Here is a 14030-nt window from a genome sequence, read left to right as displayed (position 1 = left end):
TATTCGGTATCAGACTGCAAAGGAGAATATGAGTGTGCCAAAGACAGGCAGAGGGAAGAAAGAGAAATCAATCATCTGTCCTAGAACACAGAGTTGTACCCAATCAGATGAGGCCTTTTGTATGAAGGCAAGAAATAATATTTTTAAGGTAGAATTGCTACATACTGCAGATGACTGCAAAACAAAGGCTACACTAGATTAATTGGGAGCATCTTTACATTGCCTCACATACCTATGCTGTTCACAAGCTTCAAAGCTAATTAGACAGAGAGCAGGCAAAAGAACCTATTTCTGTATAGCATTTCAAAAATTTACAACATAGGTCCCTGAGAGGGCATGGAAAGCAGCCTATTTCCCCACTGGAGGGCAGCAACTGTATAGCGTCTGGAGTTGAATGCACCAAACYGCTGGGCAGGTTTGATTTCCCAGCCAGCTTGCAGTAACACTGCTCGCAGGTCCTGTGTGCTGGCAAGCACAGGAGGAAGGAAAAGTTCAGAGAAACCAACCTTTATCCAGGGCACAGAGAAGCACCTCACAGTGGTTATTCTAAAAACCAGAGCACCACGTCTCCTCCTTCGCCCTGCTTGTTTCCACATGTAGTTTAGTTAGGCCAAAACCACAGTGTGGGTCAAGCTGCTGTGAGTGTCTGCAATGGTACGAGGCTTTTCTGCCACCTTCCTTCCCATGCATGTATCTGTATCATGACAGCATTCCTCCTCCAGCTCTGCCATGCCCCCTTGCACGCGCAAAAAGAGGCTGAGGATTACCCCAGCTTATGGCCCCAAGAATTAAAACACAGCAGCGGACTTACTGCAACACGAGCGCTGCTTTCTATACCAACTCCACTACAGCTGCTGCTGGAACAAGATGAAAATTTCCTGTTCGTCTGAATCATACCACGTAGGCGAGCAAATAAGCCTAAAAACAAAAAAACTGCAGTATAACATTTGCTTCAGGTTCACGACAACAAAACTACAGCACGAAAGACTTTGATATCAGGTTAATGCAACCAAGACTATTTAAGGCAATCTCAACTACTGAAACAAAGAGTACAGCAGTTTATATGCTAAGAAACTGTGTTATTGAGTAGGCTTTAAATTATGTACATTTTAGTGACATTTTACTGTAGGTAAATTATATTCAGACTGATATTTTATTCTGCTCAAGGAATTGAATGTAAAAAAATTCTACACAYGCATACATTTATAGATACAGGCATATACTGCATATATTTTCTTTGAAGCCTAAAGAAAACAATTAATTCGGAAACTGAGGAAATTAACTCTTCTCTGAAGAATAACCTAAACCTAGATGTTAACATTCACTAAACAAGAAGCCAAGGTTTTAAATCCAARAGGTGAAAACCAACATCAACAGCTGATCCAAAAGTCATTTATTCAAAACCATCCTGCTGCACATACAGGAAAGAAGTGCTCACTACCAATGCTACCAGAACAATATACACCTGAAGCAGAAGTCTGACAAGCTGTTAGGGGACCAGGAGTTCATGTGCTTTTTGAGCAGCAGTGGAGGTAAAAATATATATGCACACTTATTTTCCGGGACTTCACCACATCTGAGGTGTGCTACTGTTTTCAGAAAACTGAAAGGGATTTGCTGTTTTACATGTTTTTCAGAACAACCAACATACCCCCATTTCAGAGTGAACTATGCGAGTCTCAGAACCACTGTTACCAACTTGACCCAATACTCCCCAGGCAAAAAGCTGGTTATGGGTGTAGTTAAAACATATATATGTGATGATGATTACGGTTCCGCAACAAGAAGAGCAAATACATGCCAGTGACAATGTTGTACTCCTTTTTCAGTAACTCACTCGCATTTTGTCAGGAAAGTTCATGGTCTAGTTGTTCTTTGGGGTCACTTGATCACACAAAGTCTGCAGCTAAACAGTGCTAGTACTTCCTATCTTTTCCTATGCAAAAACACTATCTTTCTCTCAATTAGTACGGTTGTTCTATATTTCATGTCTCATTTGGACTACAGCAATACACTAAGCCTAGGCAAGAAACCATTAGAAGCAGCTGAGGAAGGCATGCAAAGGAACTGGAAGACCACCAAAGCCAAAACTTTAGCCAATACTGAGCAATCTATTATCCCAAAGGCTACCTGGAGAACAGTCTGGCCCTCTACTTTCTATCAGTGTACAATAAAAGCTATGACATTCAAAATACCRGGTTTTGTCTTTAAGAAACAAACAAGCCTATTTCATCCCAGCTGCCCTATAGATCAAATATACTCTAGCAGGAGAAGAACAGTGAGTAACCATATTCTTCAAATACAATAGGACTTTTATTGCACGAATTAGATGTTGTATTTGTAGTCTAGTCCACCTTTATGTCAGACATTCAAGAGGAGCTATTTGGAAAAAGTCCTCATAGCTGTCATAGAGGCTTGCTTAACAACTGAAAAGCCTACTTTAAAGTAAATTTTTTGAATGAGTTATTGAGGAAAAAAAAAACACAGATTGAAAAAGAGATGATTCTGAAGCTGAAACAGGCTTAGCCTTAAAGAGCCAGCAAAGACACTGCTGCTGAGAGAAGCTGCATGCTTCTTTGCTTAACAGTGCCATCAAAACCAGCCTCAGAAGCATCATGGTTCACCTAAGACTGAGATCTCACCTACTGAACATTCAAAGGGACAGAATCCCACATGAAAAGCAGGCGTTGGGAAAGGAACAGCAGCACTGGGAATACTGTCAAATAATACCAAGTGTTATTTGGACTACGAAAAAGCTAGCCATCATGACCTGAAATGCAAGGATTGGACAAGGGCTACTAAACGATTAAGGACATCTCTCATCTGAGGAAAGGCTGGGAGAGCTGGGAGTGTTTAGCTTAGAGAAGACTGAGGGGGGAGGGGAATCTGATCAATCGGTATAAATATCTGAAGGGAGGGCGTGAAGAAGATGGAGCCAGACTCTTTTCAGCAGAGCCCCGTGACAGGATGAGAGGCAACAAGCACGAAGTGAAACACAGGGAGCTCCATCTGAATCTAAGGAAAGCTTCTTGTCTTTGAGGGTGAACACTGGAACAGGTTGCCCAGAGAGGCTGTGGAGTCTCCATCCTCAGAGATGCTCAAAAGCCTTACGAGCAGGGCCGGAGGCAGCCTGCTCTAGGTGACCCTGTTTGAGAAGTTGGACTAGATGATCTCCAAAGGTTCCTTCCAATCTCAACCATTCAGTGATTCTGTGAAGAGGGAATTGAGAAAAATTTATAGGGTTATATAAACGCAAGCTCTGTTTATTTAACGAGCATGTGTACTTAATCTCCAGGAATGTTACCATGGACTAAAGTTCAAAATTTAAATTTGTAGTGTACTGAAGCCCTCAGCAGAGTGAAAAGTATATTAGTTTAATATAGTGACTACAAAAACTTTGTATTTTTAGGAAACCAGGGTGAAGAGTCTATCTTCCAAAATTTTCAAACTGACTTCCAAAATACATTAAATTCTGCTCTCCTCAGAAGGACTCAATTCCATCATACAACATGGAATATGTTGAAATCCAAACAATGTAAGCAGCTATTCAGGAAAACGTGACTTTTTTCCTTCTTCAGTCTCTGCCACTTCTGCACAATTACCTAGACTTCCGTTAAACCAAGAGGTAAGCTAGCAATCCTCCGAATCGGCAGCCCTCTGAGTCTAATCTTGAAAGCTCATCAATTTTCTCAGAGCCAAATCCTTTAGCCTAATACAAAACATTACCCCTCAGCAGGCTCAGCGCTCAAAGATCATCTGCTCAGACGATCCCAGTTGCAGGAGCCCGCGATATCCCGCAGCCACCAGCTGATGAGGGTAACTCCGCCTGAATAATGCAGGAGGCTCGCTGACGCTGCTGTGAGGTTGTCAGGCTYGAAGCAGTGCATGGTTTCGGCGCAGGTGTCGCAGCTTCCGCCAGACCCCCTGCTACCATGGAGAGCTCCTGGCCCCATGGCCCCTGCATCCCGGCCCACTCCCCTACCCGGCCCAGCCCACCACGGCTGCTGCACCGGATACTGCTACGTTTTTGCTTGCTTTCCAGTTTATGTCCCAGCTGAACAACAACTGCATCTGAACAGCTAGCTGCTAAATGTCCCACTGGCTGTGTCACACAGTTAGCGAGTACCATACCCTACAATTAACACCGCATTTTATATTAGTTCAGACAGCTATCACAAGATGTTACATCTGTACTCTATTCCAGAATCGAGAGCACTGCACTGAAAAAAAAAAAAAAAATCTATTCCCAAAACAGATTCAATTACGGACCAAGTGAGAAGGTGTCAGCATACTTTACCCCCTATCCTAACAGACTCCCTTAGCAGCTCCATTTCACATTGACCCACATCACATCAGGGATTCCAAGCAACCATGAAAAACGCAAACACCAATTAAGAAGCTTCTTCTGATCAGTACAGTATATTCAACCTCCCCTYCTCAAAGAAACTGTCAAGATTGAACATTGGGACCCCCTCTTTACAGCACCCACCAAAATCCTACACCTGTCCCAGGTCAGGCACAGCATGGAGATAACCAAATGCAAAAGAGGCCTGCTGCTGACTTGATTGCCATGAAGTTCTCCAGTATTTAAGGCAAAGTATCAAGTGCCACTAATGCCCCCTTTGGACGGTAAGTACAGTAGAGTCTAGCTCTACAGGAGCCCTTACAGTCCACCTCAAGCAGCACACAAAGGTGAAAAGTAACCTTTCCTTTACTCTCAGCAGCGCTTCAGACAACAGCARGTCCATGCTAACCTCAGGAGATTGACAGAAGTTAATCATCATCTTCATCTGTTCAAGTCGATCAGCCCTCTTAAAATGGAAAATAGGAAGATTGCTACGAGACATTCATTTTACTTTCCAAGTAAAATAAAAAATATTTCAAAGACTGTATCTAAACACAAACATTACACAGATTCTTCTTCACAAGATAAAACACGCAATTTCAAAACAAACAAGGATAACAGTAGAAAAAAATTTACATGCATGAATAATGATGCTATCTTTCAAAAATATTCTAAAAATGATCTTTTTGGTAATAAATATAACTAAAATCCAAAAGAAAGGCAATTTCATTCACAGATCTTATTAATAGTGAACGCAATTCCTTTTATGAACTCAGGAGCAGCAGAAGGAAAAGCATATAAGAAGATTATGTTAATACTATTTTTAAGCATATGTAAGGACAGCAAATGARATACTGATTATTCACTCATTTCCTTCACTTAATTTAAAAAAGCAACTACTTACTAAAAATAGCCTTCAGCGGATAAGAGAAGAGAAACTAGGTAGCACAAGACAAACAGGTACAACTACAGTAATACCCAAGATACCTCACTATCTGCATACATCAGTACTTAAGTCTGTGGAAATCAACCTTGATATAAAAGCATCAACAGGGATAAACCATCCAAGAGCTTTCATCTAATGTTCCTTTTGTGCAAGCACAGCAATATGTTTCAAAAGTACGGACCGTTTTTCCAACTTTTCATGGTAATCATAAACAAGAGGACTAGGTTTAACGTAATTTCCAAGTTTCTTCTCAAGGAGATTCAAATACACACTAAAAGCAGATTTATACAGGCAGATTTTGACTTTTCACTGTGACCGTCAGAAGGACTTAGCAGTCTTACCATCACAATAGAGGAGCCTACTGTGCTCACGTTGCCGCTGGTCCCTGCACCTAAGGGATGCTACAGAACTAAGAAAGGATTTTCTCCAGTTTCTTAATGGCTCTTTGGTCTAGGAAACTTCGGCTACCTGAATTTTTCAAAAGTACAGACAGACTTCTTGAGCTAGACCATCATGCTTTTCAAGTCAGCTGTACTTTTCTATTTTACATTCTTCAAAGCTGCTAACACAGCAAAAGGTCCCAATTTAATTTCTGGTTAATCAAAGGCTGAATACTCATTAGTCATTGAGGCACAATCCACTCACCAACTTACAGGTGGCAGATGTGCTCCTAGAGCTCATATTCGTGTTTAATTTCATCCAAAGGGAAACTAGGCATGTGCTCCCAGATTGCTCTGCAATGCAAACTAAAACACAGTAAATGGAGACAATCAGGAGACTCGCTTCAAAAAGCACATTCCTGATTCAAATTAAWACATTAATGTAGACACACCCCAAAAAACCCTGCCAGAATCACTGGTTCTAGTTAAGCATTAATTTCCAGCTCCACTTTCTTATCAAGACACAGTATCACACTACATCAAGTGAAAGAATATTGCTTGGCATTGGTAAGTGGCAAAAGATAAAACACATCTGTAAAAATACTACTGCAAGAATGTCTGTAAAATACATATTAAATCCAAGGAAAGTATATCTGCTCTCAACACCTGAATGATGACTCTACTGGTGATAAGAATGCTTGTAACTAAGAAAGAGGCTGAAATTCAAGAGAGGACATCAAAGCTGACTCTTCTGAGAAAATGGAAGTGCAGTGCCACACTGCTATTCCAAAAAATCTTGGGGAGGGAGGANAAAAAAAAAAAAAAAAAAAAAAAAAAAAAAAAAAAAAAAAAACAGGCTGAATTTTAGACTGAACTCTTTGGTTTGTCATGGAACACATGGCAGATTCGCAGTTGCTCTCCTGTGGGTGGTTCCCCACCTTTCTGGCAGAACATTTCCCACAAGTTAGAATGCCCATACTCCAGGACATGAATATCTGGGAGTGGAGGCTGGCACTGACTTCAGGAACCACCACCTTCCACATAGCACCTGGATTTTGTGCAGACTCCAGAGGCAATTGGTCCACAGTGTTGAAAACCTACATGAAGTCAGAGCATCCAAAAAGGACATTCAAACAGGTATAATGTTTTGGTTACAAAAGCTAAGAAAATTTAAGTGAAAAACTGCTATTTCCTATACAGATTCATAAATGATCATAAAGGAAGTTTATTCTTACATGAAATATGTTGCTACATTCCATCATGCAAAAGGATGGAAAACACATAAAACATACATTATACAGTTTTTTCACAGGATAAAACTGACCAAGAACTACATTTTTTTCTCCTTACTATCCTCATACCAGCACCCACAGTGGGCCAGAACAAGGGTCCCCCTAGCCCATTCCCTTAGCAGCTGCTGCAAGAACAGGGACAGTCTGCAGGGGTATTTTCATTAGATATTCTCCAAGCCTCCAGTAATTTTTAGCAGGGGTGCTTCCTGATTTACAGAGAGTTATTTTGGTGTATCCAGTACCCATAGATTTATTCAACATTTTATGTTCCAGCTAACCTACATGCTCAATTTCCTAAGAGAAGACATGGTTGATCATGCCTTTGAATTCATCTAAAGGGTTTTTTTTTGTTGTTGTTGTTATGATTAAGTACACAGTAGCTATGCTCAATACTTGAGGTGCAAAATACAAACTCATTTTGATTCAAAATAGACTTTGCAAACAAAGTTTTATAAAACTTGCATCTAAAAAAAAGAATTCAAAGATTTTTTTCCCCTTTTAACAGTTTCCCAGCAGACTGCACCCAAATATTACAGTATAATTAAGCTAGCAAAAAGGCAATAGAAGTTCAAACTTAAAGACAAATTTGCTAATAAAGATGAGGAGCTGGAAAAAAAATGAATCTAAATAAAATTAACATCATTTTAGACACACTGAACATTTTCACTGGAAGTCCTTCAGAATACAAGAGGGAGGTACTAATTATCTCTGGAAATCTAGAAACTTAAACAGCTTAAACAGGAAAAAATACTTCTAATTGAGGTTATCTCACAACTCCTATGCAAAAATCTCATTTTCATATTCTACAACTGACAAATGAAAGAAAGAGCTGTTTTCCATACTTGCTTGTTTTCTTTTTGATCAAATTTTAAACAGTTTGTCTTTTCTCAGAGTTGATGTGACAAAATTAATAGCAGAAAGAGGTACAGAGCACCACTGGGAAGTGAAGAGTGCTAGTATATGTAGCATTTGGGATCACGCTAAACTGGCACTGATGTAAGTCCCGAAGCCAAGCATAACTGAAAGTCTTTCAGAAAACTGTCTATACAACTTAAATCATTATAACAACAAAAAAACAACAGATAGCAAGATCATCAGTCAGATGGTAAACCCTGACAGGCACCTCCAAATTCAAACTCACCTCAAAACGAAGAGAGTTTTATACATCCCCTTGAATTCAAAATCCAGCATATTCTTCCCACCCTTTTTCTGAACAAGAATATTGAGGATACTCAGCATCTAACCCACAAGATGTCTCAAAATATCAGCTCTAAGAGTTTTGTTCTGTTAGAATCTCTCAGAGAGGAGGTGAAAAAATGGAAAAAAAAAGAGAGAGAGAGAGAAAAGTTGATTTTCCTATTTCAGTACACCTCCAAAAGGAAAAGCCTCGGAAGCCAAAGTGGAAAAAACATCAGTATAAATATCTTAACGCTATCCTGGTGCAAACAGGAAACAACAACAAATGAAATAAAACTATACTCTTCAATTCCCAGAACAGACTTTTCTTTTGCATCTTTGCCAGAAGTATTCAGCACAAAAATCCTGATCCAAGTAAGGTTATGAAGCACCTATGCAGGACATTCTCCTGGGTAACTGTAAAAGTCTTTAAAGTAAAACTTCAAGTCTGCATTTATGTCATAGCTGCATACAGGTTCACTCCCATTCCCTCCTGCTTCTGCCCAGGAGGCAGGATGGGTAATAAAAGAAAAACAATGGTACCTAAAGGTGGTTTTTGTTTTTTTTTAAGCGTCACCTACAACATAGCAAGATTTCTAATCAGATCATCCGTCACCACATTCATGAAGAAAAATAAGGGAATTCAGCTTCAACTGGAACTACTTATGAAACTTGATTTCCTGTTTGTCTTTCTACCATAAAGCTCCTCCGATGTCTAATAATATATCGGCCCTCAGTCAACAGCTTTTCCTTCAGCCAGGGCACCAATACGAGAATTTCCTCCATTCAGATGCTTGTCCTCACACAGCTTCCAGGCACTTAGCTTTGACATCTCAACCTGCTATGAAATTTCACGGACTTTTCAATCTGTTGATCAATTTCATTTGGGACCATGGACAATACGATCGCATAAGCATCGTGCTTGGGAAACCCAGCTAAGAAGCATATGAGGTGCTGTGGGTTCCCTGACACGAACAGTGACAGGGCAATCCTGCTTTAAAAGCATGAACCACTTCCTCAGTGTAAGAGACAGAAACAGGAGGAGACCCAATCCTAGAAAAAGTTTCTCCCCCCTGTAATGAATATAATAAGGAAAGTAGTTAAAACTTATCACCATTCTTGTTCAAGCACACAAATGGAAAAAATAATAATAAAGGGATACAAGATCATCACACAATACCATCAAGTGCAACGAGGAAAACTTCAGGTCTCAGTATCTTGTCGCTTCTGAGCTTCCTATCACTTTCACAGATGTTCTACATCACATAAAAGAAATCTCAGTAATTACCAACTTCAACCAGCAAACAAATAATTATCCAAAGAAGCCCAACTTTCAGATCCTTCCAATCAGCGGTTACTCACAGAGGATATTTCTGCAATCAGGTTATTCTCTTAAGTTTATTGGCACAGGGCTGGACATCTACCAAAGGGGACAGCACTGAGTCATAGCACTCAGCAGCCATGCCTGACTCACCCCATATCTTCCAGGGCTGATATTTCAAAGTGCTCCCACACAGCTTCATGCTACTGCTAACAACAGGCTCCACAGACTATTTCGAAGAAGGCTCAAGGTAATTCTTTCATCTTTTGGAGATAGCCTGAATTCCCCTTACCTGTGAACTCACAAACATCACGGCTGATCCAAAGACAACCAACATAAAACCATCCAAATTCCCCCTGCAACCAAATACTCTTGAGAGGACTTCTCTCTTGAACATCATTCTGAAACTATCTTGCCTCCAAAAGCTGCACAATAGAAGTTGCTTGAAACACTGATAATTTGGGATCCCTTCACTTTATTTTATTATTATTATTAATGCATAGATGTGTTATTGCTATGGTCAGCTGTAAAGCTTAATACTCACAAGAGATTCCTACAAGCTTTGAAAGCATGTGGATAGTCTCTTCAGGGATTAAAATAAGTTGCAAAAATAAATATTTTTAATACCTCCAGGAGGCTTATTATCCAAATACTGGCGTTCACAACATTTCAGTAAATGCACAAGATACAAACAATATTTACTAAAAAGATGGAAAAAATGTACTCAGTTGTTAAACAGTAGGAAAGAGCAAGAAATGGCCACATCATATGCAGACAGGGAAAACTTGCTTTAAAAAAATAACGTAATTTGTTCACAGAATCAATTTGTCAAGTACCTTTTTTATCACACAGTATTTATACTACACAGTTATTTCATTCAAAACCAAGATACATAAGTAACAGCCTCTACTATTAAATAAGTCCAAAACCACAGTTTCAATCTTTGGTACTTAAGCTTAAACTAAAATCCATACTATGGCAGCTTGGTAGCCTGAGTTTTAAAGGTGCCAAGCACTTACTGGTTTCAAAAGTTGCAGAAACAGCAAATACTACACATCTTCAGTTATCAGACCACTTTCTTAGATGCCCGAATGAAAATTCTCATCTAACTTTTTAGGGTCCTGCTCTCACCGAACTGACTTAAAATGCAACAAGTATCAATTGTACATAGATATAAGCTAAAAAGCAACATGCACTGTTAGTATCTGGAGGCAGCCTATTTCAACCATGCCTAAAATTTTTATGGAATATAGAAGCACTACTCTACTGATTCAACTCAGATAACCCATGAAAAGTTTCTCGTGGGGGGAAGGGCATACCCACCCACCCCCCCAACCCTTTCTGAAGTCACAGATCAGATCCTAAGAACGTCAGTGCCAAAATTTTTTGAAGGAAAGTTATGTTTCTGCTCTGTCTCACAACTCCCAACATGAGCGTTTGCTGTCACCTTATTTAATTGGGCTCCTTCATTCCCACATAAGGTCTCTGAATGGGTTACTACAAACCACTTAAGACTCCTAGGCAGGGCATACTGAGCACAGAGATGACTTTGCTCTAAACCATCAGAGCCTGAACTGGTTCCAGTTCCAGATCTGCGATCACATCACGATGATGCCGAGTCTAAGCTAATAAACTCGGCCATTCAGGTTTTCTCTACTTAAGCCAAAACACAGAGGACTTTTAAAAGAGAAGAAAAGTCCTCATGCCCTTATAATAAAGCAACAAAATAAACGTTCTCTAGAAGACTTACATGCCTAGCTGTTACTGAGAGAGAGGCCTGCCCTTAAAGGCTTATAGCGTAACACCGCGTTGCTGTTCACAAACCAAATATACAACATGCAGGGGCAACAAAACTTTCATTAGAACAAATAATCCTGAATAAGCTAGGGCAAGTATAAAAATGATGACTTGAGGTCCATAAGAACATCACGAGCAAAGCTGTGAGACACATCCTTCTGTAAGCACTAACATAACGTCCTTAAAAAAAGCCTTCTCAGAAAAGAAGTCTTCATAAATCAAATTCTCCTCCTGCTGAAAAAGCAGACCATCTTTCAGTAATAACAGGACATGATCAAATGCAGCAGTGACCATTTGAGCCACCCGCTGGAGAATGAATCAGACGCAGCGAATCACAAAAGCCTGAGCTGCTGTCCTTTGAGCTGAAGAGCCCAGGCTTTTGGCACAGAAGCCATACCAGGGAAACCTCAGCCAGCACGCTAGCTGCTGAAAAGCGGCTAACAAAGCACATGTGTACAACGGGTTAGGGACACAACCAATCTGTCACGCTCTGATAAACTGCATGGTAAAACGTGAGAAACTTCCCTGCACAATTCTTTTTGCTAATTACTGAACGCGAGAATTGTGTGTACACGCAGCTGTGCCCGAGTAAGCTTGGGGCAGCGGTCAAGGGAGGCCTCCTTCCCAAAGCCCAGCCCTGTGACAAAGAGCACGGCATGCAAGCTGGCTCTGTGCAGCATACCGGCCGAAGGAGCACAACGACGATTACGCCTGAGCTGCTGTGTCCGCTTCGCGCATGAGCCGCGGGCTTACCAGTGCAGGTCAATGTTAGTTTTAAAGATGTCTGCACCTACCTGAGGACAGTATCTCGGAGCAAAAATCACACGCAGTCACCTCTAAAAGCTACCTATCATCCACCTCTCTACAAACACTGTAGTGCACTGAATACTAATTTACCGAAAAAAGGTGGGACTACTCAATCTCCGGGCTGCCAGAGAACCAGTGGGAAAATTTTTGTCATATTTTGCTGAGAGGGTGGCTAAGTTTTTCCTTCGGCCACCACAAGACTACACACGGTAGGGACCAAGGCCACATCATTCACTATGAAAAAAAATTAAACAGACACAGAGGATTTGGCAAAATCCCCAAAAGCAGGCATCTTAGACATCCTAAAAGTAACAACAGTCATTCAAGACATGACTGTTTATACTATGAGACTCATTACACAGGAGGCCTGCCTATTTTTAGAGGTAGGTATCACTACAATCGAGTGCTAGATAAACCCAAACAATTATTTTAAAAGGGTATTCCATCACTAATTATTCTAAACATCTTCTGCACTCCGTAGGTTGGCTTGCTGCCACTCTCAAGCATAGAAGCTCTCAAAATGATGCTACAACTTCACTTGCACAGCGCTTTAACAGCTGTGGCAGAAAACTCTCAGAACAAGCAGCAAGCAGGTCCATATGAGTCCAGTGGCATGGCAAGTTTGTTACAGCTTTTGCACAGCAAAAAGCAAGACCACATTTTTGCTTACACACCACAAAAAATACAGGAAGTTTTAATTCACCCTTGAGAAAAGACTGAGGAATGGAAGTGGTACAAATAGCTGTGAAAGCGCTTGAACTGAGCCGCATGATTTGACAGCAAGTTCAGTGCTAGTGGATCAGATCCAGTATGGCGCAACATAGGAACACCACGAAAGCTGATGGCCACTTGAAAGGACCTACTGGAGGAAAAAAAGGGTTAGGCTTATGCATGCAGGCATAAAAAAAATAACAGTTTAAGAACTAAATAAAAGCACAGGCAAAATGAGCTCGTTTTTAAAGACCAGCCTAGCTGCCATGCAATTCAAAGACCTATTTTGTGGTTTCACAAGACTGAGCCCAGAGTCCCAACTGCTTCGCAATCTTCTGGGCAGCCCAGTGCCACAAGCATTCCTGCATCCAGAGTTTGAAGAGATAGTGGGAGAATATGCAGGCAGAAAGAGCAGCTGTACCAGGCCAGCCACCACCTTTCCGCCACACACCAAGCACTCGTCCTTTGGCAGGACCGAACCCTCCCTGAGCTCTGAAGAGGTGCACTAGAATTTATTAAACCAGCGAGAGTTATTGCACAACAACAGAGATTGCAACCGCAGTTTTGTTTAAATACAGCTTAAATCCAACAAAACACACAAGGAATTGAGAAACCTAAATCTACCACAGCCCAAAGCAACAGATGGTACGCTAAGGAGAGGGTTAGAGTATATTTTAACTAACAAGGAAAGAAAGATGCTTTGAGGTCAAACAGCATTTTGTGACGGCACTCCGATTTTTTAAATCTTATTTTATAAGCGCACACACACACACGCCTCCTCCAATTCTTCCACACAGAGAACAAGCAGGGGATCCGTTTTTAGAATGGGGGGGGGGGGGGAAGAAGAGAACTTTTCCGGGTGGAATAAGCCGGGCTGAGATAAGCAAGCAGGCCACAGAAGGGAGCAGGGCGAGCGGCAGCGGAGGCACCACCACTCCAACCACAATGGACGCATTCACCTTCCAGGTCGCAGCCCGGACCAACCTCGACGCCATCGGCAGCTACCCASTGACTCCTGCGGAGCGGCCCGCGCATCGCTGCTCGGCGGAAAATCACCCAAAGAGAAGAAAAGCAAAAAAGGGGGGGCGCGGGACGGGGGGAGGGGAAGAGCCCGGCCGCGGTGGGTGCGCGGACCCCGCGGGCGCACGCACACGGGGGGCGAAACTTCCCGCCGCGCCGCCAGCTCCGCCGCCCCCCTCAAAATGGCTTCGCCTCAACGGCCCCAACGGACGCCCCAACGGACGCCCCGGAGGGC

At 41.6% G+C, this 14030-nt stretch overlaps 1 protein-coding gene across 2 annotated transcripts in view; it reads right to left on the bottom strand.

Annotated features, from left to right (window-relative positions):
- The window catches only part of ADARB1 (adenosine deaminase RNA specific B1), a 94723-nt gene extending 80774 nt beyond the window's left edge, over positions 1-13949 (bottom strand). Inside the window, exon 1 of one of the 2 annotated variants that reach the window (XM_085312420.1) lies at positions 13735-13949. The gene's annotated coding sequence lies outside the window, so the exon portion shown is untranslated. Of the gene's footprint in view, positions 1-811; positions 919-13734 lie in introns of those variants that run through there. The other variant, XM_085312418.1, reaches the window with a different exon arrangement.
- Positions 13950-14030: the final 81 nt, after the last annotated feature.

This window comes from Rhea americana, unplaced genomic scaffold (assembly GCF_003343005.1).
Source record: "Rhea americana isolate MKP2758 unplaced genomic scaffold, rheAme1 scaffold_362, whole genome shotgun sequence".
Taxonomy (NCBI): domain Eukaryota; kingdom Metazoa; phylum Chordata; class Aves; order Rheiformes; family Rheidae; genus Rhea; species Rhea americana.
Note: the sequence above shows the minus strand (reverse complement) of the source record. Positions and strands in the feature narration are given on the sequence as shown.